Below are 24,174 nucleotides of genomic sequence, written 5' to 3' on the forward strand. Positions count from 1 at the left end.
CCAGCATTAGGCTCTTTTCCGATGAGTCAACTCTTCACATGAGGTGGCCAAAGTATTGGAGTTTCAGCTTCAACATCAGTCCTTCCAATGAACACCCAGGACTGATCTCCTTTAGGATGGACTGGTTGAATCTTCTTGCAGTCCAAGGGACTCTCAAGAGTCTTCTCCAACACCACAGTTCAAAAGCATCAATTCTTCGGCGCTCAGCTTTCTTCACCGTCCAACTCTCACATCCATACATGACCACTGGAAATACCATAGCCTTGACTAGACGGACTTTTGTTGGCAAAGTAATGTCTCTGCTTTTAAATATGCTGTCTAGGTTGGTCATAATCTTCCTTCCAAGGAGTAAGCGTCTTTTAATTTCATGGCTGCAAGCACCATCTGCAGTGATTTTGGAGCCCCCCAAAATAAAGTCTGACACTGTTTCCATTGTTTCCCCATCTATTTCCCATGAAGTGATGGGACCAGATGCCATGATCTTTGTTTTCTGAATGTTGAGCTTTAAGCCAACTTTTTCACTCTCCTCTTTCACCTTCATCAAGAGGCTCTTTAGTTCTTCTTCTCTTTCTGCCATAAAGGTGGTGTCATCTGCTTATCTGCGGTTATTGATATTTCTCCCGGCAATCTTGATTCCAGCTTGTGCTTCCTCCAGCCCAGTGTTTCTTATGATGTACTCTGCATATAAGTTAAATAAGCAGGGTGACAGTATACAGCCTTGACACACTCCTTTTCCTATTTGGAACCAGTCTGTTCCATGTCCAGTTCTAACTGTTGCTTCCTGACCTGCATACAGGTTTCTCAAGAGACAGGTCAGATGGTCTGGTATTCCCATCGCTTTCAGAATTTTCCACAGTTTATTGTGATCCACACAGTCAAAGGCTTTGGCATAGTCAATAAAGCAGAAATAGATGTTTTTCTGGAACTCTCTTGCTTTTTTGATGATCCAGTAGATGTTGGCAATTTGGCCTTTGGTTCCTCTGCCTTTTCTAAAACCAGCTTGAACATCTGGAAGTTCATGGTTCACGTATTGCTGAAGCTTGGCTTGGAGAATTTTGAGCATTACTTTATTAGCGTGTGAGATGAGTGCAATTGTGTGGTAGTTCAAGCATTCTTTGGCATTGCCTTTCTTGGATTGGAATGAAAACTGACCTTTTCCAGTCCTGTGGCCACTGCTGAGTTTTCCAAATTTGCTGGCATATTGAGTGCAGTACTTTCACAGCACCATCTTTCAGGATTTGAAATAGCTCAACTGAAATTCCATCACCTCCACTAGCTTTGTTCACCCGAGGTCGGGGGCGGCGGCAGAGAGGAGCTACCTGATGTCCAAGGAGCGGCGGCTGCATGGGCACAGGAGGGCCAAGAGGAGCTACTCCATGTTCAAGGTCAGGAGGGGTGGCCGTGAGGAGATACCCCTCGTCCAAGGTAAGGGGCAGTGGCTAAGCTTTGCTGGAGCAGCCGTGAAGAGATACCACACGTCCAAAGTAAGAGAAACCCAAGTAAGATGATAGGTGTTGTGAGAGGGCATTAGAGGGCAGATACATTGAAACTATAATCACAGAAAACTAGCCAATCTGATCACATGGACCACAGCGTTGTCTAACTCAATGAAACTAAGCCATGCTGTGTGGGGTCACCCAAGATGGATGGGTCATGGTGGAGAGGTCTGACAGAATGTGGTCCACTGGAGAAGGGAATGGCAAAACACTTTAGTTGCATATCACAACCTATAAATTGTATTTATAATCTTTAGTGGTACTGTTACATTTTCAATATATATATTTACTTATTTTTTTTAAAAGAAAGTTCATGGGTTATTCAGTATCCTTATTATCCTCTAGACAAGTACTCAATTTTGTTGCCTAAAATATTATCTTTTTTCAAAAAGACAGATATAATGGGATTACCCAAACAAATTGTATGTAGCTATTATTAGCTATTAGCTATCTGTAGCTATTATTATTATTATCATTTTATGGTCAATTTTTGTTGTTTAGTTGCTCAGTCACGTCCAACTCTTTTTGCGACCCCCAGGGACTGTAACTTGCCAAGCTTGTCTGTCCATGGGATTCTCCAGGCAAGAATATTGGAGTGCGTTGCCATTTACTTCTTCAGGGGATCTTCCCAACCCAGGGATCGAACCTGTGTCTCCTGCATTGCAGGTGGATTCTTTACTGCTGAGCCACTGGGGAAGCCTTTATGGTCAACATTTCAGTTAGTGTATATGTATGTATGTGTGCGTGCTCACACACAGGAAACCCTAATACATGTGTATATGCATATGTATATGTGTGTGTGTATATATATATATATATATATATACTAATTTCTGGACTCATTCTTATGTTTTTACACCCTACCTTTTCCATTAGGTTCATTTATCATTTTGCTGAAGTACATCCTTTAGGACTTCTTTCAGTGAAGGTCCTTGGGTATAAATTTTCTAGTCTTTGTAAGTCTGACAAAGGTTTTATTTTGTTTTAATCTTGAGTGGTTATTTAGCTGCAAATGGAATTTTAACTTCCATTTTTTTTTATACTCAGTACTTTGAAGCATTTGCTCCATGAATTTGTGGCCTCTTATTGATGAGAGGTCTGTATGTCTTGTTGTCAGTACTTTGATAGGTGAAAGGTCTTTTCTCTCTGGAAGCCTCTACATTTTAATCCTTATCTTTAATGTCCTGCAGTTGCACTACCATGTGTCTAGCTATGATTTAGCTGTATTTATGATGCCAGACATTCCATGTTTACTTCCACCCTGAGAACTTATCTTTTCCTTTAATTCTAGGAAATAATCTGTTTTTATATTTTTGACTATTACTTCTCTTCCATCCCTTGATTCTCTTCTCCTATAAGGTATTTGTTAGATCCTCTCAACAAATGGCATGCTGCAGTCCATGGGGTTACAAAGAGTGGGACATGACTTAGTGACTGAACAACAACGACTCAATTTACTTTCCATTTTTCTTAATGGACTGTTTATATATTTACCTTTCTATGCTGTGTTCTACTTAAGTTCCTTAGTACTAGCTTCCAATTCACTAAGTTTCTCTTTGGCCATGTGTAGTTTAGAATTTATCCAAGTTTGGAGGGTTTTCCCCCAATGAGTATATCATTTCACTTCTAAGATTTTCAATGAGTTATTTTTCACATTTATCTACTCTTGTTACATTTATGCTTATTTTTGTTTAATTTTTGTTCCTTTTGGCATATGCTGTCTTTTCTTCCATTTTTTAAAGGCTTCTAAACAGGCTTCTGTTGAAACTGAGCAGGACCCTGTGTGGTGGCCTTCTTGGGGACAAACCCCCTCCCTCATCATGTCCCCTGCCTCTTGTTTGTAGTAAAGCTTTAGGCTCCTAGGTCTTCAAGCACTTCCCAGGTGGTGCTGGTGGTAAAGAACCCGCCTGCCAATGCAGGAGACTCAGGAGATGCTGTTTGGATCCCTGGGTCAGGAAGATCCCCTGGAGGAGGAAATGGCAACATATTCCAGTATTCTTGCCTGGAAAATCCCATGGACAGAGGAGCCTGGAGGGCTACAGTCTATAGGGTCTCAAAGAGTCAGACACAACTGAAGCTACTTAGCCCACATGTACTTCCTAGGTCTTCACGGAGTTTCAAAGAAAAAACTTAATCAGAAAAGTGAGAAAATGCAGAAGCAAAGGAAAGCAGTGAAGCAAGACAAAAGTAATAATAGTTAAGCCACAAGACAAAGTCAAGTGCCTTTAGTTCCTCCCCAGGGTTATAGATGAATATTCTGAGCCATATCTTTAATTTATTTTGCGAATAAAACCCCCCAGGTGGAAGAATTTAATTGCACGCTGACCACCAGCATGTAGACCCCAGGCCCATTGAAACCAGAAGGATGATGACTGAGATTCCAGAAACATCACTCTGTCACCTCACCATCAAGCAATTAGAGAATTGTGCATGAGCTGATCACACACCCTGTGACTCTCCTTTGCCCTGTCTTAAAAAACCTCTCCCTGAAAGCCATCCAGGAGTTCAGGTCTTTTGAGCACAAGCTGCCCAGCCTCCTTACTTGGCCCCTGCAATAAATGTCAAATTTTCCTTCACCACAACCTAGTGTCAGTAGATTGGCTTTACTGTGCAACAGGCAAGTGGCCCTAAGTTCAGTTTGGTAACAATGTTAAGCCATTTAAAGATTATTCTATTAGTGTTGTCTGCAATAGGTTCATCTTCTAACTGTTGATTTTGTTTTAGCATCAATGTTCTTTATGCGTTTTGAAATTTTGCTCTATAAGCTCATCCTGAGGGGGCAGTTTTTCTCTGTATTTTTCCCTGCAACTGTTGGTTTTGTAGTTGCTCCTTTAATCCCCTGAAGTCCTGAGTGCAAAACCAGGTCTTATTTTTTTCTTATTGTCTAAAATGTTGGTTTTACCCTCCTTTTATATCCTGCTTAAGGCTCTTATCCCTTGGTGATCTTGTAGGTATTGCGAATCCCGTCCCTAAACCAGCATGCGGCTTTGCTAGGTCAGCTTCCTCTGGCTTCCCTGGGTTGTACCTTCTTTATTATTTTTTTCTTTTTAAGTTTACTCTGTCAGTGTTAAAGTTTTGCATAAAAGTGGAGGGAGTTAGTGGTAGGGCCACAGAGCACAAGTTTAGAGAAGCAGCCTGACTGAAGGTCCAACTGTTACTATAACTCTAGCACCTTTCTCCCTATATGTAGCCAACAAAGACCTTTGGGTATTGTGACATGGTGTCAGCTCCAGGCTTGATGCTGCAGGTTTGGCCCCAGCTCCAGGATCCAGGCCAGGAGCTGCTCTGCCCTGCATCCCATGGCTTAGAGTGAGCTCCATCTCGGAGCCTCAGCCTTCCCTCACACCCCTGCAGTGTGGTCCGTGCCTGCCTCATTGTCTGGTTTCCTTCTATGGGTCTCTGCAGTACTCTGCAGGTGTTGGAGATGAGCCCTGAGCTCTGGCTCTGTCTGCTGTGGCTGCAGTCCTTCTCCTCTGTTATTTTCTCTTCCTTCCTCAGTCCTCTTCTACTGGGGCAGAGCCTTGCTCACAGGATCCCCTGGCCAAGGGGACTTGGACTTGCAGAGGCCCTGGAAGCCAGAACTATAGCATTGTCTGGCCAGAAGCCTAGACACACACACCTGCACACACACAAACATCTGAACAATGTTTAAAAACACAGGTATGTTTATACCTGTTCTATATCCTACATTACATTATAAACATGTCTTCTTGTCATTAATAGTTCTTAAATATTTCAAAGATCCTTACTACCATTTACTTAGTCTTTCCCTCAGTGTTATTTCCGGTTGCTCTTAATTAAGAGGTAACCTGATGACCCAAGGCTTTGTCCACACTTTAGATTGTCTTCAGAAAAGACTCCAGAAGGGAATGACAAAGTAAAAATCAACATATATAAACTATTGATACTACATATAAAATAGATAACTAATGAGAACCTGCTGTATAGCACAGGGAGCTCCACTGGCTGCTCTGTGCTGACCTAAATGGGAAGGAAATCTGAAAAAGAGGATATATATATATATATATATTATATATATATATGTATATGTATACATACACACACACACATATATATAACTGATTCATTTTGTTGTACAGTAGGAACTAACACAACATTGTAAAGCAACTATACTCCAGTGCGTACATGGATAGTTGTTTCAGCTGTGTCCAACTCCTTGCAACCCCGTGGACTGCAGCCTGCCAGGCTCCTTTGTCCATGGGATTCTCCAGGCAAGAATACTGGAGTGGTTGCCATGCCCTCCTCCAGGGGATCTTCCCGACCCAGGGATCAAAACCACTTCTGCAGCTCCTGCATTGCAGGTGGATTCTTTATTACTGAGCCACCAGGGAAGCACAGTCTATACTCCAGTAAAATTTAATTAATAAAAGTCAGAGGCTCTAGCTATTGATGTCTGTCTTGAGTGGGTGCCTGCATCCTCGTGACATTGGGATTTGAGCTGCCTTCACCCCAGCCTACTCACCCCCAGTAGCTCCCAGCTTGCTGTGAGCAGGGAAGGCACCTAGATGATGCTTCAGACAGTGAGTGACTCTATTTCCTCTGGTCAAGAGTTCCCTGATTACAAACTCTTTAGTTGCTTTAAGAAACTCCTGGTTGGGCCCCAGATACAGGGGATGAAGTACCCGAGTGAGTGGGAAGGCCTCTGGCTCACCAAATCAAGTTCCTGAAATGCTACCGGATGTGAAGTTTGACACCTAACAACAAAAAGGCTCAGGCTTATAAGTAGTGAATGTTTTCTGAGGTTCCTGCTTTATGGTTTGCTGAACTGTTTTCTTCTACACCTTCATAATCCTTGCAAACTAAACTGCAAGGCAGAGGTCCTTATTCTCCCCATTTTCCAGGGGAGCTGACTGAGGCTCAGAGTCACTTGGACAGTGTTTCTTAAAATGTAGTGTGCACATGAGTCATCAGAGATCTTATTAAAACACAGATTTGGATTCAGGTGATCTAAGATTCTGGTTTCTAACAGATGATGTCAATGCTGCTGGTGGAAGGACCTTACTTGAGGAGGGAGGTGCCAGGGAGCACTGCCACGTTGTACATGTCCTAAGGGACTGAATAGGGGCCTGAGTCTCTCTGACTCCAAGCTTGCACCCTGCATCTGCTGTTCTCACCTAGATTCCTGCAGTCTAACCACTTACTTTTCAGGATGGCAGAGAGTTGGATGCTTCCACTGGAGAGAGAGAAAGCTTTGTTCAGGGAGGGGCTGCCCTCTCCAGGCCCCCCTCCCCTTCCTTGAGATAAAAATGGATGGAAGGGGATTGTCTTGGAGGTAGTGAAGCACCACAGCTGGGCAGCCATCCATGGGTCTGTTGGAAAAATTAATTTTTTAATTAAAAACATCTTTTTCTCCCCCTCTTCTTTCCCCTTTTGCTTTAATGTCTCAGTCTGGAGTAATTATGAGTCGCTCTGGGGAGACTGAACCTTAGAAAAATGGTTGGTGCGACTGGCGAAGAATTTATCTGATTAACTTGGGCTCAGCTTTTGAAGAAAGCAAAAGAGAAGTAAAAAGAAAAAAAGGAGGATGGAAAGCCCCAGGTCCCCATTCTCCTTCTGGCACAAAAGTTAATCACAGCGACTCGGAAGCCAGGTGGGTGCCGGCCACTCCTTCAGGCCAGCCCATTCAGGATGGGTGGGGAGGTCCAGAGCTTAGCTGTGTTCTCTTCTCAGGACCCCACTGTCCCCTGCCCCAGCCAGGCCCCCATCTGTCCCTCAAGTTTTCCTCCAGGGCCAGAACATGTCACTGTGACTAACCCAGCAAGGGAGATGGTCTCTTAGACAGGGTTCCTGAAAAGCAGAGCAGGAAAAGGAGATCTGAGGGCTAGAGTTTTATTAAATGAGTGCTTTCAAGTGATGCCCACAAGAGAGTGGGATAGGATGGGGAGGAAACTAGGCAAGGATGAGGGGTCAGCGGAAGTCTGCCCTCTGCCTGATCCCAGGGGAGCTCTGGAGCTTGAATAGCATCAGAGTTGCCAGGAGGCAAAGGGGCTGGGGGCAGGGGGGTGGAATTTTGTTCTTGGATCTGTCAGCCATTGGCTGTGGGTTGTAAACCTTCAAGCATTTCCCGATAAGGTCGGTCTCCCTTGGCTGAGGGCAATGCTCTAGTGAAGGACAGCTGTGAGCTCTTGACAGCCAGCACTCACAGCGGTGCTCAGAGGGTGGGGGGTGGGGGTGGGGATGGGGAAGATGCACTGGTGAAAAGGATCTGGGTGAGGCACCAATAGCACCAATTACTATTACTGGGGGAGGGGGAGTCTGGTGGGTTGCAGAGAAGTGGATGGATTCATGGTGATTTAGGAGATAGTGTTGATAGAACTTAGTTGAATGAGGGGGTGATGGAGAGCAAGGTGACAAGGGGGCTCCCAGTTACTGGTTTGGGTGACTGGGTAGCTGAGGGTGCTAAATTCTTAGATGGGCACCCAGAAAGAGGGCAGATCTGGTGGGGGAGGAGGGCGATGTGTTATCTGAACATGGTGGACACCCAGGTGCAGGTGTTGAGCAGGCAGCTGGGGGTGGTCCTTGCACCTACCAGGTCCTACCACTTACCAGCATGTGCCCCTAGCATCTATCAGACTCCCAGGCACACCGTAGGCACGCAGTAAACCTTTGCTGAAAAATAGAGTAGCTCGGAGAAGGCAATGGCACCCCGCTCCAGTACTCTTGCCTGGAAAATCCCATGGATGGAGGAGGCTGGTGGGCTGTAGTCCATGGGGTCACTAAGAGTCAGACACGACTGAGTGACTTCACTTTTACTTTTCACTTTCATGTATTGGAGAAGGAAATGGCAACCCACTCCAGTGTTCTTGCCTGGAGAATCCCAGGGACGGGGGAGCCTAGTGGGCTGCCGTCTATGGGGTCGCACACAGTCGGACACGACTGAAGCGACTTAGCAGCAGCAGCAGCAGCAACACCCTTATGGCATCCACCATGCACCAGACACTGCATTAGACTCATTTACCTCTGAAGAAGGTGTTTTTATTATCCCCACTGTACAGATGGAGACTCAGAGGCACAGAGAGGTTAAGTAGCCCACTAAGATCACACAGGGGGCTTCCCTGGTAGCTCAGCTGATAAAGAATCTGCCTGCAATGCAAGAGACCCTGGTTTGATTCCTGGGTTGGGAAGATCCCCTGGAGAAGGGATAGGCTACCCACTCCAGTATTCTTGGGCTTCCCTGGTGGCTCAGATGGTAAAGAATCCACCTGCAACGCGGGAGACCTAGGTTTGATCCATGGGTTGGGAAGATCCCCTGAAGGAGGGCATGGCAACCCACTCCAGTATTCTTGTTGGAGAATCTCCATGGACAGAGGAGCCTGGTGGGCTACAGTCCATGGGGTTGCAAAGAGACGGACACGACTGAGCAACTAAGCGCAGCACAAGGTCACACAGGGGGTAAGCGGCAGAGCTGGGGCGTGAGTCCCCAGGGACTATGCTACTGTGTGAACGAGTGAGACTTGAGGCCAGCCTGTTTGGGACCGGAGCACACGACTGTTTCCTGTAGCACATGTACATATAGTCATAGGCACAGGCGGCCACATAAGCATGCGGCACAAAGGCAGCTTCTGTCTGCTGCAGGAAAGGATGCCCACAGCCTCAGGGAGGGGACCCTTACAGGGCAGCCCTCTCATCACACTGGACTGGCCAAAGCTACTTCTGACCTAAGTTACTGCTGCCTTTATAGCCCTTGAGGACAGAAAGTTACTGGGGGCTGGGCTAGAAGAAGGCGTGCGGAAAGCCCTGGTGTCAGGCAGGACACCCTCCAACCCAGTTCTGCTATGACACAGTGTGGCCTGGCAAGTTCCTGAGCCTCTTGGAGCCTCAGTTTCCTCATATGTGAAATGGGAATAATTTATATTTCTTTCTCAAGATTTTTGTGAGAATCAGAAATGCTACATGGTGTCTGACCCACAGAAGGTACTCCTAAAATGGTGTCACTAGTAAATGAAACAGCCTTTATGCCCCCCTTATTGTTACATTATAAACCCCTTTGCCTGGTTTTGGAAAATGTAAATACTGCCCTGAAGTACAACTGCCTGGCTGCCACCAGGGTGCTGCAGACATGCCATCCATGGACCTGTCCAGCCAGATGGCTGGTGGCTGCTGAGGGGGGAAGGCTGGGAAGAGAGGTTTGGGGCTGGCAGGGTCCAGGCTCTCTTGCACAGGCACCTAAGCTGGCTGTCTTTAGTCAGCCCCCACCCATGACCGCCACGAGGGAGACTGCTCAGCTGAGACTAAAGCTTCCCTCTGGAGCCCACCATCAGGGGGGCTGCGCTGAGCACCCAGAGCCACCAGGGGGGTCCAGGGGGCACCCAGCTCCAGGGGGCACCATTCACGATACAGTCTGTGGAGTTGGGCTCCAGGGGGATGCGATTAGTGGAAAACAACATGAGTAATGCTCCCTGGAGTGTGCAGTTGAGGCATGAGAACTCTTCAGGGTAGCAATCTCAAGGCTCTGTAACTGCTAGGAAAACCTGAGGAAGGGGCACATGGGCTTAGTTGAAGCAGTCAGGGTCTAGTTCCCTGACCAGGGATTGAACTCTTTTCGTGTCCCCTGTATTGGGCCACTGGACTGCCAGGGAAGTCCCTGGAGAATGCTTCTGGGGCCGGTCTGGTTAATTCAGGCTTAACCCTTTGAGTGCCAGACACTTCTGTTTTATTGCCAATAGTGCTGCTGCCATGAGCAGACTGAGAATTGAGCCTATCTTCCTGGAACACCAAGGTTAGGATCTGAAACTGGACACCTACCTCCACCTGGAGTGCTCCTCTCTGACCTGCCCTGGCAGAAGCGGGAATTCTGAACTGCAGACTGTCCTTTCGCCTTCCGGCTGGTTCCACGGTTGTCTGGTCTCAGGACAGCAGAGCCCCATGGACTTGCTTCTTCGCGGTCGCTGGCATCTCCCTTTTATAAGCATGGCCACCCAATCAGTTCACAACGTCCCTCCTTTGAGCTGGAACTGGCCAGTCACACTCGGACTGGTTTCTCCGTTGCTAGGTGCTGAAGGCTGCCTCCACAGAGCCAAAGGGCTTGGGTTTTAAAAGTACAGTCCTAGGTCTGGAGCTGATCCAGGAGGTTAGATGCTCCGGGAAGATGGATTTAAGATTTCTTGAGCGCAGTATCCAATAGGTTCAGCCCACTATCAAGGTTCTCAGAGCTCGGAGGGAGGAGAGAGCGCCCGACCCAGGGTGATCCCGGAAGACTTCCAGCAGGGGCGCGGAAGGAAGATTTTCAGGTCCAGCTTCGGTGTCCCTTTCCGCAAACAGCGGGCCCTTCTCAGTGCCCTGCCGGCAGCCTTAGCACTCCTGCTCTGGCAGCGTTGGGACACCTCCCTTCACCACTGCCAGCCCTGGCACGGTCCTCATCCCTGAGCTCCACCCTGCCTTAGGATCCCCTTCCTTTCTCTCTCACACACACCCAAGGCCCAGTACTCCGCCAGCCTAATCCAAAAACCCCTCTCTGGCTCCAGACACTAGGGATGGAGGCAAGAAATGATACAAGGGGACTCAGAGACAAGGGAAGAGTATCCTAGGTGGGAAGCACAGTGTAAGCAAAGGCTTTGGTGGCATGTGTGAGAATGTTTGCATGTCTATCTGCCCATATACACACATGTGAGCATGTGTTGTTTCCATGCATAAGTCTTGGACACATGTGTGCATGTGTGTAAAAAGCTGAGAAAGGACATCAGTGCCTCCTTGTCTCAGATTTGTGGATTTTCTCACCCTCTCTCCCCACCATCCCGCCCCCTGCTGTGGTCTCTCCTTGAAAAGCCTAGCTAGCTCCCTGGGGGTCAGGGCCCCTGAACCCAGACCCCACCTAGTCCCCACTCCAGCCACTGTATCAACTTCTGGATAAAAAATGATGATGAGAGCAGTACACAGTGGAGCTAACATCATCTCCAAATGGAGAAAATCCAATCCAATCCCTCATTCTTTCCCTCTTGCCACCCAGTTTTACCTCTTCTGGGCCCAGGGGCCCTGCTGCTGCACCTCAATCAAAAGGGCCCGCTGAGAGTGGAGGGGTGGATAAAATCTGTACCTCCTTTGCTCCAGGCTCCTGAGAGCAGCCTGATGTCCTCATCTGGGTTCCAGCCAGTTCTGTCTGGCTGGAGTTCAGGTCCCTTCCCCTAGAGGAGCCTGTCTGTGTTCCCTGGGCTACAGTGAGGGGTCAGCGCGAGGAGGCCTAGGCTGGGGTCAGGGCCTGGCTTCCCCCAGGACTCTGTTCCTCTGAGCCTCAGTTTCTACACCTGTAAAAAGGGGACCATGATCCCTGAGGCTCAAATGATGGGGCATGCACAGGGAATCTGTGGACGCTGACCTGCTGAGAACGCTGTGCTGGTCTCCACTGGGGCCTTGGCCAATGGGAGCACCTAAGGGCATGAACCAGAGATGGCAAATGTTTGACCCACAGGGTACTGTAAAAAATTGAAATAGTGGCCAATATTTAAAAAAAAAGGACGCTTTCTGAGGGAAGTCTGACTTTTGGCTTCTCTTGAAAAATCGGCAGGTCCACATGGAGTAGTTGGGGTTTTTAGGCAGAGCCTGTGCTTCCCTGGCCCTTCCTCAGAAGGTCTGTTTCTGGTTACCTGCCTGACCCCTTCAGGGTAGAGAACCCTAACCCTTTCAGAAAATGTTGGCATTTCAGAAGGGTCTTCTGCAATGGTCCAGAGAAGTGAGTGGGCTGTATTTGGGTGGGGGAGGAGAGCACGTCTGCCTCCTGGGTCTCCTAATGCCCACCCTGCTCTGCTCCCCTCCTCCCACCCTGCACCCCAAGCTCCAGCAGCTTCAGGTGGGGAGCAAGCAAGGTGTTGAGTCTGGGATGTGACTACTTTCCCTCCTCCACCACCTTGACCATCGCCTACATGGAGTATCCTTCCAAGGCCCAGGGAGCCAACTGGGCAGGTTCTCCCAGAGCAGGTGTAAACTAGGCTAGACAGGCCTTTCTCCTCTGATTCCTCAGTGAAGCTCACCTGTCCTAAGGCTTGTGCTGTAGTCAACTCTGTGGATCAACCACCTGGGGCAGGGCTGGGAGAGTCATTCTCATCAGACTGGAAAAATCTGGTGTTTTGGACCCACCATTCCCCAGCTGTGTGACCTTGGGGAAATGACTTAGCTTCTCTAAGCCTCAGTTTTCTCATCTGATAAATACCTATTTCCATGGGATCATGTAGGATCCTATGGATTCTCATAAGATCACATGGAATCAAGTGTAAGAGAATTGCCTGGCACAGGGCAGGCACACAGTAGGTATTTAATAAGTGTCTGCTGAAAAGAGGAGTTGAGGGTTCTCAGGCCCAGCAGTGGAGCCTGCAGAGTTGCTCTGCAATGGAGATCGAGTAACAGGGTCCTGGCCAGCTGGGGTTGAAGGTGATGACAAGAGTCAGGGGCCTCTGCCTTGAGACCTTGCCCCTTCCAAGTTGGGGTGACTGGGAGAATGCGGGAGTAGGGAGCAAAGGGTAGAGGTGTAGCTTCTTCTTTTTCCCCACTGCCCACTCTTGTAATGAGAACACAGCTCTTTCCCCAGCATTTGAGCCTCTTCCATTTATTTATTTATTTTTATTGGCATATAATTGCTTTGCAATGTTGTGTTAGTTTCTGCTCTACTACACTGTGAATCAGCTGTATGTATACATACATCCCCTCTCTCTTGAACCTCTCCCACCTTCCACCCCTCTAGGTCATCACAGAGCACCAAGCTGAGCTCCCTGTGCTACCTAGCATGTTCCCACTAGGTATCTCTTTTACACATGGTAGGGTAAGTATGTCAATCTTATTCTCTCCATTTGTCTCATCCTCCCCTTCCCACTCTGTGTCCGTATGTCTGTTTTCTATGTCTGTGTCTCTATCCCTGCCCTGCAAATAAGCTCATCTGAGCCATCTTTCTAAATTCCATACATATGTGTTAATATATGACATTTGTTTTTCTCTTTTTGACTTACTTCACTCTGTATGACAGACTCTAGGTTCATCCACATCACTATAAATGACCCAATTTCATTCCTTTTAATGACTAAGTAATATCCCACTGTATATATGTACCATAATACATCTTCTTTAGCCATTCATCTGTCGATGGACATTTAGGTTGCTTCTATGTCCCAGTTATTGTAAATAGTGCTGCAATGAACTTTGGGATACATGTGTCTTTTTGAACTATGTTTTTTTCCAGGGTATATGGAGTCCTTTCCTTAAACAAGAGGGCCCCTGCTTTCTTCAATCACTTGAATCTGGCTGCCTGGTTTCCCACTGAGATGGGGGAGTCTGGGGGCCCAAAGAGGCAGGGTACGGAGGGAGAAGATAGCCCCATAATCAATTGGTCCTGGAGTCACTTCATGGGGTTTCCCCATCAGGACTTGTGAATGGTGGGTGGGAGACTGAGGGAGACACTCTCAGAGCCTTACTCAGTCTTAACTTGAAAGCACAGGTAGGAAAAGGATATTCCAGGTCCCCAAGGGGGAACTTTGGGATGGAGAGGATCTGAGCAGCCTCTGAAAGGAAGGCCCTCCTCCTCCTCCCTCTAAAGACTGTCATCTGGCCATTGAACAGCAGTGGCGACAACTGCCTTCTCCTCAGATGTGCTTCTGGAGCCACAAACTGGGGGTATACATCTGGGTGTGTTGCTATCCCTGCGCTCTGCCCAGGGATGATGAGGGATAATGAGGATTATGGTGGTGATGACGGCAGCCGATGACATTTACTGAGCACCTAGGCTGAACACCTCATGATGCACTCACCTCAATTACAGGGCTACAGACCAGCCCATCTCATTGAGGGGCATCCTCTACCTGAAAATTCAAATGGAAACAGAGCCACCCACAGGGATGAGGGAGCATCAATTCATTGATTTCACAGAAGGATTGTCCTTGGTCACGGTGGTGATGAATCTAAGAAATAGCTCCCCACGTGTGCTTAGGGTAATAGTTATGTCTCAGATGTTGATGTACCTTCCTTGCTTTTAAGAACATGTCCAGAGAACCAAATCAGCTGCTTTGGGGTCTCCAGACTCCCTGCTTACAGGCAGAAGAGCTATTTCAGGACCCTGGAGAGTGCCCTAAACTCCCCAGAGGTGGGTGGAATGCCCAATTGGGCGTTTCAGAAGTGGCTCATCCTGGGAAATCATCACATGGGTGGGACCTGGGGCCTGGAGCCCTGGGAACACGGGCTTGCCCAAGTTATTCAGCGAGTCAGCGGCCTCATTTTTCCATGCAGCCTGATTGCCTGTGCCTGCGTCTTCTGTAACAGAGCAAAAGCAGGGGCAGCCCAGCTGGCTTCTCTGTGCTGAGTCTGCAAAGATACAGGTGTCTCACTTTTTGCACTTTAAAAAGTGTGTGCAAACAGGAGTGCTGTAAGTTGAATCCTACCCTCAACACTATTCTGGGTTGCTCTGGGCTTTGGGGCTGCAAAACTTGGCTGTTTTGATTGGCAGCTTGGCTTAGAGTCATGGCCTGTGCAACATCACTGCCTGAAACTGAATCTTGGCTTGGTCTCTTCCAGGCTCTGTGAACTTGGAGGTATTACTTAACAGTCTCTGTGCTTCAGTTTCCTCATCTGTGAAATAGGGATGACCCCGGTTTGATTCCTGGATTGGGAAGATCTGTTGGAGAAGGGATAGGCTACCTATTCCAGTATTCTTGGGTTTCCCTGTTGGCTCGGCTGGTAAAGAAGCTGCCTGTAATGCAGGAAACCTGGGTTCGATCCCTTGGAGAAGGGAATGGCTACCCACTCCAGTATTCTGGCCTGGAGAATTCCGTGGACTGTATTGTCCATGGGGTAGCAAAAAGTCAGACACCACTGAGCGACTTCCACTTTCACTTTCAAAGGGTGCTATAGAATGAAACACAATACATAAAGCACTTAAAGCAGTGCTTGGTATGTAGTTAGTGCAGTAAACTGCTATTATTTTTTAACCTCAAGCATTTCTGCTACAGCTCTGATCCAAGAACCTCCAGTACATGGCCAGATTCTTCCCATAGTAACCTCTATCTTGCTTCCAGAGTCAGACCAGGAAGAGGCAGACATTTTCTGGGCTTCTAAACTGTTGATTATCTGAGGAAGCCTTGCTTTGGAAATTGGAAGGCCCCACTGCCCTGGACCCGGGGTTTTGGAACCCAGAGAAGAAGCTGGACCCTGGCACTAGCTTCTTCCTTGATCCTTCTTCATATGGTTCCAAGCCTGGTCTTTAGAAAACAGAAAGATCCAGGCTCAAAGGGCAAGTCATTATTGGCCTCTTGGACCCTCCTCTGTGTATGGGCATAACGATACCCTTGACATGGTTGTTCAGAGGATGAGATGAGAAAATGTGGGCAAAGGACAGACACAAGTGCTTTAAGGGCTGTGTATCGATGGCGGTCACAGGACTGTCTTCCTAACGTCTCTGTCCCACTGGGGTCTCTGCCACTCCCCTCTCCCTCCCACTGGATAAAGTTCTCATTCCTTCTCCTTGACTGCCTGGCTTGGTCCAATCCAAAAGACTCAGGGACCTTTGGGGTCAGCCCACCCAGGGCCAAATCTCAGAGAGGGAGCTTTTAAAAGATAAGAGTAGATTCTGGCTTCCTGTGGTCCATTTCCTGTGACCTTATCCCTTCTCTATGCTTTGCCTTAGTATTAATGCTGTGGGTTTCCAGACAACGCCTTTGTCCCATAGCCCTGGGCAGAACCCCCTCTCTACTCCCAGCTCTACCCCATTTCAGCAGCAAGTGGTAAAACATTTATCTTACAAGCAGCTCAGATTTTTTAAAAATTATGTATTTATTTATTTTTGTCTGCTCTGGGTCTTTGTTGCCGCTCATGAGCTTTTAGTTGTGGGGAGCATGGGCTACTCTCCAGTTGTTTCTCCTTGTGGCGGCTTCTCTTGTTGAGGGGGCCCACCTGGGCTCTAGCGCAGGGCTCAGTAATTGTGGTGCACAGTTGCTCTGTGGCATGTGGGATCTTCCCGGACCAGGGATCAAACCCACGCCCCCTGTGTTGGCAGGCTGATTCTCAACTACTGGACCACCTGGCAAGTCCAGCAGCTCAAATTTAACAAGCATGAACATGAACTGGATCCGTTCTTGGCTTTATTACAAAATTAGCATTTAATTAGCATATATTTTGTGTCCAGCAATGTAGGAAGCACTTTACACACCTTTTCCTATTTAATCACCCAATAGTCTCTAGAGGTAGCTCTTAATACTAATTTTATTTTACAGGAGAGGAAACTGAGGCTGGAAGGGGTTGAATGATGCTTGGGTAACAGGGAGGGGGCCTTGGAGCAGTAAGGAAGCTTGTGAAGCCCTTAGCTCAGTGCCTAGCATGCAGAAGGTGCTCAATAAAAGGGGTCAGACTGTCTACCCTGGGGTCTCTCTCTGGGACTTCTAACTGGGATGACTCCTCTTCCCGCCCTCTCACCCACCCTTGTATCAACTCTTCTAATGGCCAGAATGGATTAATTTGCATTTGAGCCAGGCAAGGTTAATAGAATTCCAGGCATTATGAAAATTGGGTGTAGGAAGAAGGGGACTCAGAGAATGGCCACTGGCTCTAGTCATAATTGAGGCCCCTTCCTGCTTGCTGCTGTGGCCACTTCCAAGCAGGACTGTGAGGTGCTGGGCTGTGGAGTCATCATGGAGTGGTGTGTGGCTTTTGTGAGCTTCTCAGTAGTGGGTTACTCATTCTGCCTTGGAACTTGAACACAGCCCAGCCCTCACCCCTCCTCTGCAGACTCTCTGGGTTTTGGGAATGAGGGTAGGTGGGCTGGGACTTGGGGGACTTCAGGTTCCCTTCTACCACTGTCCCAGGGCCTGGCCCTGACCATGGCCTCCCTGCAATGCCCACTTGGGCTGCAGAGGAGACCGGACTTCTCACTGTGGCTCTGTTGTTTGCAGTTGATCATCGGGCCCAGGGCAGGTCTTTGTCTCTTTTTGGGTTTCAGGGTCCTCATCTTGTAGAATGGAGGGGAGGACTGGCTGTTCTCAGAAGGCTCCCCCTGTCCTGCTATGCAGTGGAGTAAATACAAGAGAGAATCCCTCTCCCTCTGCCTGTGCTATCAGAGGGTAGGAGTGGAGGATGGGGACAGAGGGCCTGGGTCAGGTAGGATGAGGGGAATGAGGCAGATGGAGGAGTTTCAGTGGATCCTTGCCCACTGGCTTGAGATGTTAAGTGACTTGCCCACGGTTGCACAGCTGATAAGTGGCAGATCAGGGGCTGGCTAGGGAGGGAAAACGTCGGGGACCCTGGCTGGCTGAAGCAGGGAGATGGAGGGAGAGTCAGTCCCCAGGGAAGGCTGGTCCAGCCTGTAGACCAGCACTGCAACCAGAAGGGACTTATTCCATCTGCCTCTCTCTCCCCATTCCACAGATGGGGAAACTGAGATCAGAGAAGGGATAAGATTGCCCAGGCGCATAACATCAGTTAATGATGACCCTAGGAGTGTTCCCTAGGGTTCTACCTCCTAGACCGGGATATTGCTTAATGAGATGGGGAAGAAAAAGAGGCAAAGGTGAGTTTGAGGAGGGTTGGTGAGTTCAGTTTGGATCCACTGAATCTGAGATGCTCAAGAGATGGGCCTAAGCAGCCACCATGGAGGTGAGCTTGGATTTGAAGCAGGGATGTCTACACCAAAAGTTACTTTCTTTTTAGCACATCACCCCATGCAATGTGTGCAGTGCACACAGTCAAGTTACTGAGGGTCAAGGAAAGGTCAGAGAGGGCTCATGTTTAGGGCAGGGCCAGCACTTGGGAATAGTGTGGTGAGGACAGAAGTTTTAATCAGGGAAGGCTTTTGGAGGAGGCCACTGAATGGTGTGTCCTTGAAGGCCATGCTCAGAAAGATTATGTGATTTGCCTAAGGTCACACAGCTAGGAAGTGGCAGAGCCAGGATTCCAACTATGTCTGCCTCCTTCCAGGGTCTCTTCTCTGTTCTCAACCCCATAGGCTGGTGCTCTCAGAGTATGGAGTCTGGTGGGGAGGGGGTTGGGGAGAAAGGGCCAGGAGCTAGAGGGTGTGTATGATGGATTTCATCTCTTCCAGTTCAGACCAACTTTCTCCATTCTGTATATGGTCAAATGCCAAATCAACAAAGAGCAGAGCTTTGACCCTCGAAGTATCAGAACACAAGAGCTGAGATTGTCCTAGTTTTAAGACAGATCTAACTCCAGGTATAGTCGCTCTTAAATGTAAGTGGCCTGGGCAATTACTTAACACCTGTGAACTGATGTGCACCCAGAATCTCCCTTGTCCCCCAGACTGGTCTGTTACCATGCCTGAGAGTTCATTCATCCACCATGACTTTGTGCAGATGTGGCCTGACTGGTGTTCTCCCAGGAGGGAGCATATCTTTGGCTCCTCCCGCTTGGCACAGAGGGGACTTAGCAGACTCTTCTCTCCTGGATAGAAGGGGCAGAGGTCCCCTTCTTCTCTGCTTTGCAGAAAGCCAGTCTGCCATGTGAGAGACTGGGTCGCCTGACAGAAGGGCAGGGAGCCGCTGGGCACACCAAGCTGCAGTGGTGGCAGCCATGGCCAGCGCCAGCAGCTCACAGAGAGCATGCGGTATCAAATGGGGAGCGCTACTCTCTGTGCAAATTAAAAATTAAAATTAATCAAACACTCAAATTGATTTCCTTCCCGTCTGTTTCATCTGTTTGCTCTGCTGTGCCAGTCAGATCCAGCCTTGCCCAGCCCAGTACATCCCAACTTCACGCCAGTGCTGGGCAGCTCAGGCTGCTGCGAAGGACTCTGCAAGCCTGGGGGAACCGCAGGCACCTCTTTCCAGCCTTGGGGGAATTGAGTAAGGGTCAACCCTGACAGGTCTCTGAGCCTGAGACCCACTGCTGGGCTTGGAAAAGGGGCTGGTGGAAAGAGAACAGCAGTCTGGTCCAAAGAAAATGCCCAGGAATTCCCTGGTGGTCCAGTGGTTAAGAATCCACCTACCAATCAGGGGACACCAGTTCGATTCCTGGTCCAGGAAGATCCCACACCCTGCGGAGCAACTAAGCCCATGTTCCACAACCTCTGAGCCCACACTCTACGGCCCTCAAGCCACAACTACTGAAGCCTGCATGCCTAGAGCCCATGTTCCTCAACAAGAGAAGCTACTGCAACGAGAAGCGCTTGGACCACAACTAGAGAAAGTCTGCACACAGCAATGAAAAGCCAGTCCAGCAATAAATAAATAAACCAAAGGAAACTCCTGTACTGATCTAAGAGGCAGAACCTTAGGGAGCACTTCTAGGGCCATCATTAACTAACGTTATGCATCTGGGAAATCTTATCCCTTCTCTGATCACAGTTTCCCCATCTGTGGAATGGGGAGAGAGAGGCAGATGGAATAAGTCCCTCCTGGTTGCAGTGCTGGTCTACAGGCTGGACCAGCCTTCCCTGGGGACTGACTCTCCCTCCATCTCTCTGCTTCAGCCAGCCAGAATTCCTGGCCTCTTCCCTCCCTAGCCAGCCCCTGATCTGCCACTTATCAGCTGTGCAACTATGGGTAAGTCACTTAACATCTCTGAGCCGAAATTTCCTTAGGGGTGAGATTGGGATGTTAATACAGCACGTTGAGGAAGATTAGCATGCAGGAAGTTTATTGGGATTGAGACCCATGGCAGGGAGGGAGTGAGGGAAGCAGGGTGGGGCAGAGCAGGGAGATGGTTTGTGATGCATTCATAGCACAGAGCAATGGGAGTCTGGACCTGAGCTCTCTTTGTGAGCTTGTCCTGAGTTGGGACAGGAGGGGTGGGCCTTTATCCTCTGCCTTGGGTTTCTCTGGTGGCTCAGATGGTAAAGAATCTGTCTACAATGCAGGAGACCTGGGTTTGATCCCTGGGTCAGGAAGATCCCCTGGAGAAGGAAATGGCAACCCACTCCAGTATTCTTGCCTGGATAAGCCCATGGGTTATGTATAGTCCATGGGGTCGCAAAGAGTCAGACACAATTGAGTGACTAATACTTTCACTTTTGGTCACTCATTGGATGCAGCTGTCCCTGGAGGGGCAAGGCCCTGGGCAGGGAGCCTCTCTCTTCAGCTGAGGGGCAGGGGCTCATCTGTGGCTGGCCAGCCAGCCTCAACACTCCCAGCGACATGGAGGAGTGCTTCAGCCTGAAGGGAGTTCAAGCCGTGCACTGCGGTACCCCCTACACAGTATAGACCCTCAGGGAGGTGGGTGTGAGGGTTCCCTGGAACAAAGTAATGAAGCCTGGCAGGGGTTAGCTCACGGGAAACTCTGTCGAAAGGCCTTGGGGGGTCCCTCCTTTCCTCACCTCCACACTCAGACACTCACCAAGCCTTGCTTCTTGAATTCTTAATTATCTACCCTCCATTCCACCCTGTCCCCTCACCTGGAGCCATGGGCCATGCTGGAGTGGAGGGGAGGAGGAAAGCCCCCTTGGAGTGCTTCACTTGGGAAGGTAAGCTCAGGAGGAGAGGCGAGATGGGATGGCACTAGGCCAACGGTAGGCCCCAAGCAGCACCCTACTCCATAACCCTGCAGGGCTCTAGGCCTTGAATCCTCTGGCTCAGGCAGGATCATTTTGACTGTTGAGTCTTTTCCATTTGCTTACTACAGGCTGTGCCCCAGGATCAACCAGAGATGGCAAAGGAATCAGTCTAATCTTCGTCTTACAGTTATGAGGGACAGAGAGAGGTGGGAGCTGACAAAAAGTCATTCAGCTGGAGGCCGAGTGAAGGCTGAGCCAAGGTCTCCTGTTTCTCCCTGTCCCGGCCCACCGAGTTGTCAGTTCCGCTGCAAGTCTGAGCCTCAGCATGTCCCACCTTGTGCTAGGGCTAGGGCATCAGAAGAAAGGGGTGGAAGTGGTCCCTGGGTGTAGAGTGGTGGACTGGGGAGCAGTTGGAGGAACAATGGGCACTGTCCTCTGCTTCAAACCTCCAGGGCCAGCCCAGAGCCACCAGGCTAAATGTTCAACTCCTTGTGGGGTCCCCTGGAACCTGCTGCCCTGGCCCATGCAGCCCCATCTCCAATTCCCTCTCCTTATGCTCCGGCCACATGGCCTTTCTCTCCTTGCTCTCAACACAGGGCCTTTACACAAGCTGTTCCCTCTCTCTGGGGCCCCTGACTGCTCCAAGTTAATGTCTACCCAACCTTCTGGTGCCAGGTCAAATGTCACATCCTGCCGGAAGCCTTTTCTGACTCTCAAGACCAGGCTGTGCCTCTACCAAATAGCTCCACAGAGCTTCATGGCACTTGTCCTAGTTGTAATTTTACATTTCTTTGCAATGTGAAGTGTTCTTTGTCTTTCTCTAGACTCTAGGTCCTCTGATGTGTATTCCCTACACCTGGCCCAGAGGCTGGCATGGAGCAAGCCCTCAACAAATGTTTGTGGGAAGAATGAAGAAAATGGTCCTCAGTTCAAATCCTGGAAGTGCACACTAAACTTCGGCTTCCTCTTCTCTGAGATGAGAATGATAACACCAGAATTAGTGTAAAGATGAACCAGTGAATGAAAACTCCTGACACACAGTAGGTTAAGAGTACAAAGGAGGAGAGAGATTGGAGAGGGCAGGGAGTACTCAGGGGAAGCTGTTTAGGTATGGAAGGACTTGAGAGGTGGATTGATGTGTGGAAGCCAAGAGGTGGTAGGGCAGGTGGGAAAAGACTTGGAGGTGAGGAGGTGGGATGAGAGACAGCAAGGAGAAAGCCTGACTGGGTGGGACATTTCTCCCTTAGTGACTATTTTTCAGCCTGATCTAGGAAGCCAGTCATTGACTGAGAAGGCAGGCAGGAAATGCCCACTGTCTCCTGGGACTCCATGCAGGCCACTTAGCCCCCGGCTAGACCTGACTTAGTGACTGGGTCTGGGGTGCAGCCAAGGTCTCCCCCACTGGCCTGTGGACCCAGCTGAAAACAGCAGAGGAGCTGTGAGCAAATATCAGTAGGGGCACTGACTCAGCCCTTGTGGCAGGAAGCAGCTAGTTCTTAGCTTCCCATGAAGGAGCATCTTCCAGGAGCTGCCCATATTGGCCTGGCCCCTAAACTCTGCTGCTGTGGCAGTGGGGAGTGATTCCTCCATGTGTCTGCTCATATTCATGCCTTGACTGTCTGTAAAGTCTGCTGGGAGGCAGAGGCAGTAACAGCTCCTGGTCACTAGCACAAGGGCAGGACATCCAAGGGTCCCAAGAGTCTTTTGTATCTGTCTGCCTCTCTGAAGAATTCCTGGATAAAGGGACATGGCCTGGACTTGTTGAGGGAAAATAAATGACTTAGACTTATGTTCATTTACCCTTTCAGGCACACCAGCTTGTCCCCCATACTTAGGAAAGAAACTGAGGTTCAGAGAGGGCATGCTACTTAACTGATGTTGCACAGCAAAACTGGGACATAAATTCCCAAGCACAAACTCAAAGGCTGTGTGGCTCCCAGAATAGGAGAGTGGGAGAAATGAAAGGGGATGTAGACTGCTGCTCGGCTTGGATGTCAGGGACTCTGGGGAAAGGCTGTTTGTCTCTGGTTGGCTTCCCTAGGGTCCACCTGGAAGCCCTGGGAAGACTCCTCAGGAGGTGTATTGAGCCAGAGCAGGCAACAGCCATGAGCTCATTTCCCTTGAGGCCCCCCGGAAAGTCTGGTAGGAAGGCAGAAGGAAAATGGCCAGGGAATGAGGGAAAAGGGAGACAGCAAGCACTTTGGGGATGGCCCACAGAGCCAAGGCCAGGTGTGTGGAGGGAAAAGGACATTTGCTGAATGCTTCCTGTGTACTGGGTCATTCTTGTGTGTCATTCCTCAGAAATTCTTTGCCAACCTCCTTGGTAGCTGAGTATTTTTATTCCCATTGTACAGAAGAGGACACTGAGGCTGGGACTGGCACTGAGTATGACTTGACAACTAAGTCTGGGGTCTTTGCAGGGCACCTTGGTGGATGAGTACTAAAGTCTGACCCTTCCTGGACTCACAGCACCTCCACAGCCAGGCCTGGGCTTCTTCCATTTCCAGCTCCGGTCAGCAGGGGGAGACTGTGCTGCGTCTGGCTGGAGAGATTGGGAGCAGAGGTTAGGACTGGGCTTAGGAAGAGGAAAGAGGAGGTCTCCTTCAAAGGCTCCCGGATTTGGGGAGCCCTTAGCAATGCATCTGTGATGGCTGAAGGATGGGCAGGGCTTCTCCCTAGACTGTATCATCCCCACTATTACCCCTGAACAAAGTTGAAACTCCTCAACTCAAGGCTGTTATAGCTTCTCTTTGCCTCCCCCTCTCCCCACCCCCCACCCCCCACCCCCAATATTATGTGCTGTGCTTAGCCACTCAGTCATGTCCGACTCTTTATAACCACATGGACTGTAGCCTGCCAGGCTCCTCTGTTTATGGGGATTCTCCAAGCAAGAATACCGGAATGGGTTGCCATGCACTCCTCCAGGGGATCTTCCCAACCCAGGGATCAAACCCAGGTCTCCCGCATTGCAGGTGGATTCTTTACCATCTGAGCCACCAGGGAAGCCCAAGAATACCGGAGTGAGTAGCCTATCCCTTCTCCAGGGGATCTTCCCGACCCAGGAATCATACCTGGCATCTTTCCCTGTTTCCCACACCTAGGTCTGCATATCCTCTTGAAATGGGATGCTCTTTCTGCCCAATCAACTCCTACTCATCTTTCAAAACCTAGCTTCAATGTCAACTCCTCCAGGAGCTTTTCCGGACCGCCTGCACACCGCAGCAAAGTTCCGTCATACCTCTGCTCTTACAG

This window comes from Giraffa tippelskirchi, chromosome 12 (genome assembly GCF_054371585.1).
Source record: "Giraffa tippelskirchi isolate mGirTip1 chromosome 12, T2T-mGirTip1v1.2.pri, whole genome shotgun sequence".
Taxonomy (NCBI): Eukaryota; Metazoa; Chordata; class Mammalia; order Artiodactyla; family Giraffidae; genus Giraffa; species Giraffa tippelskirchi.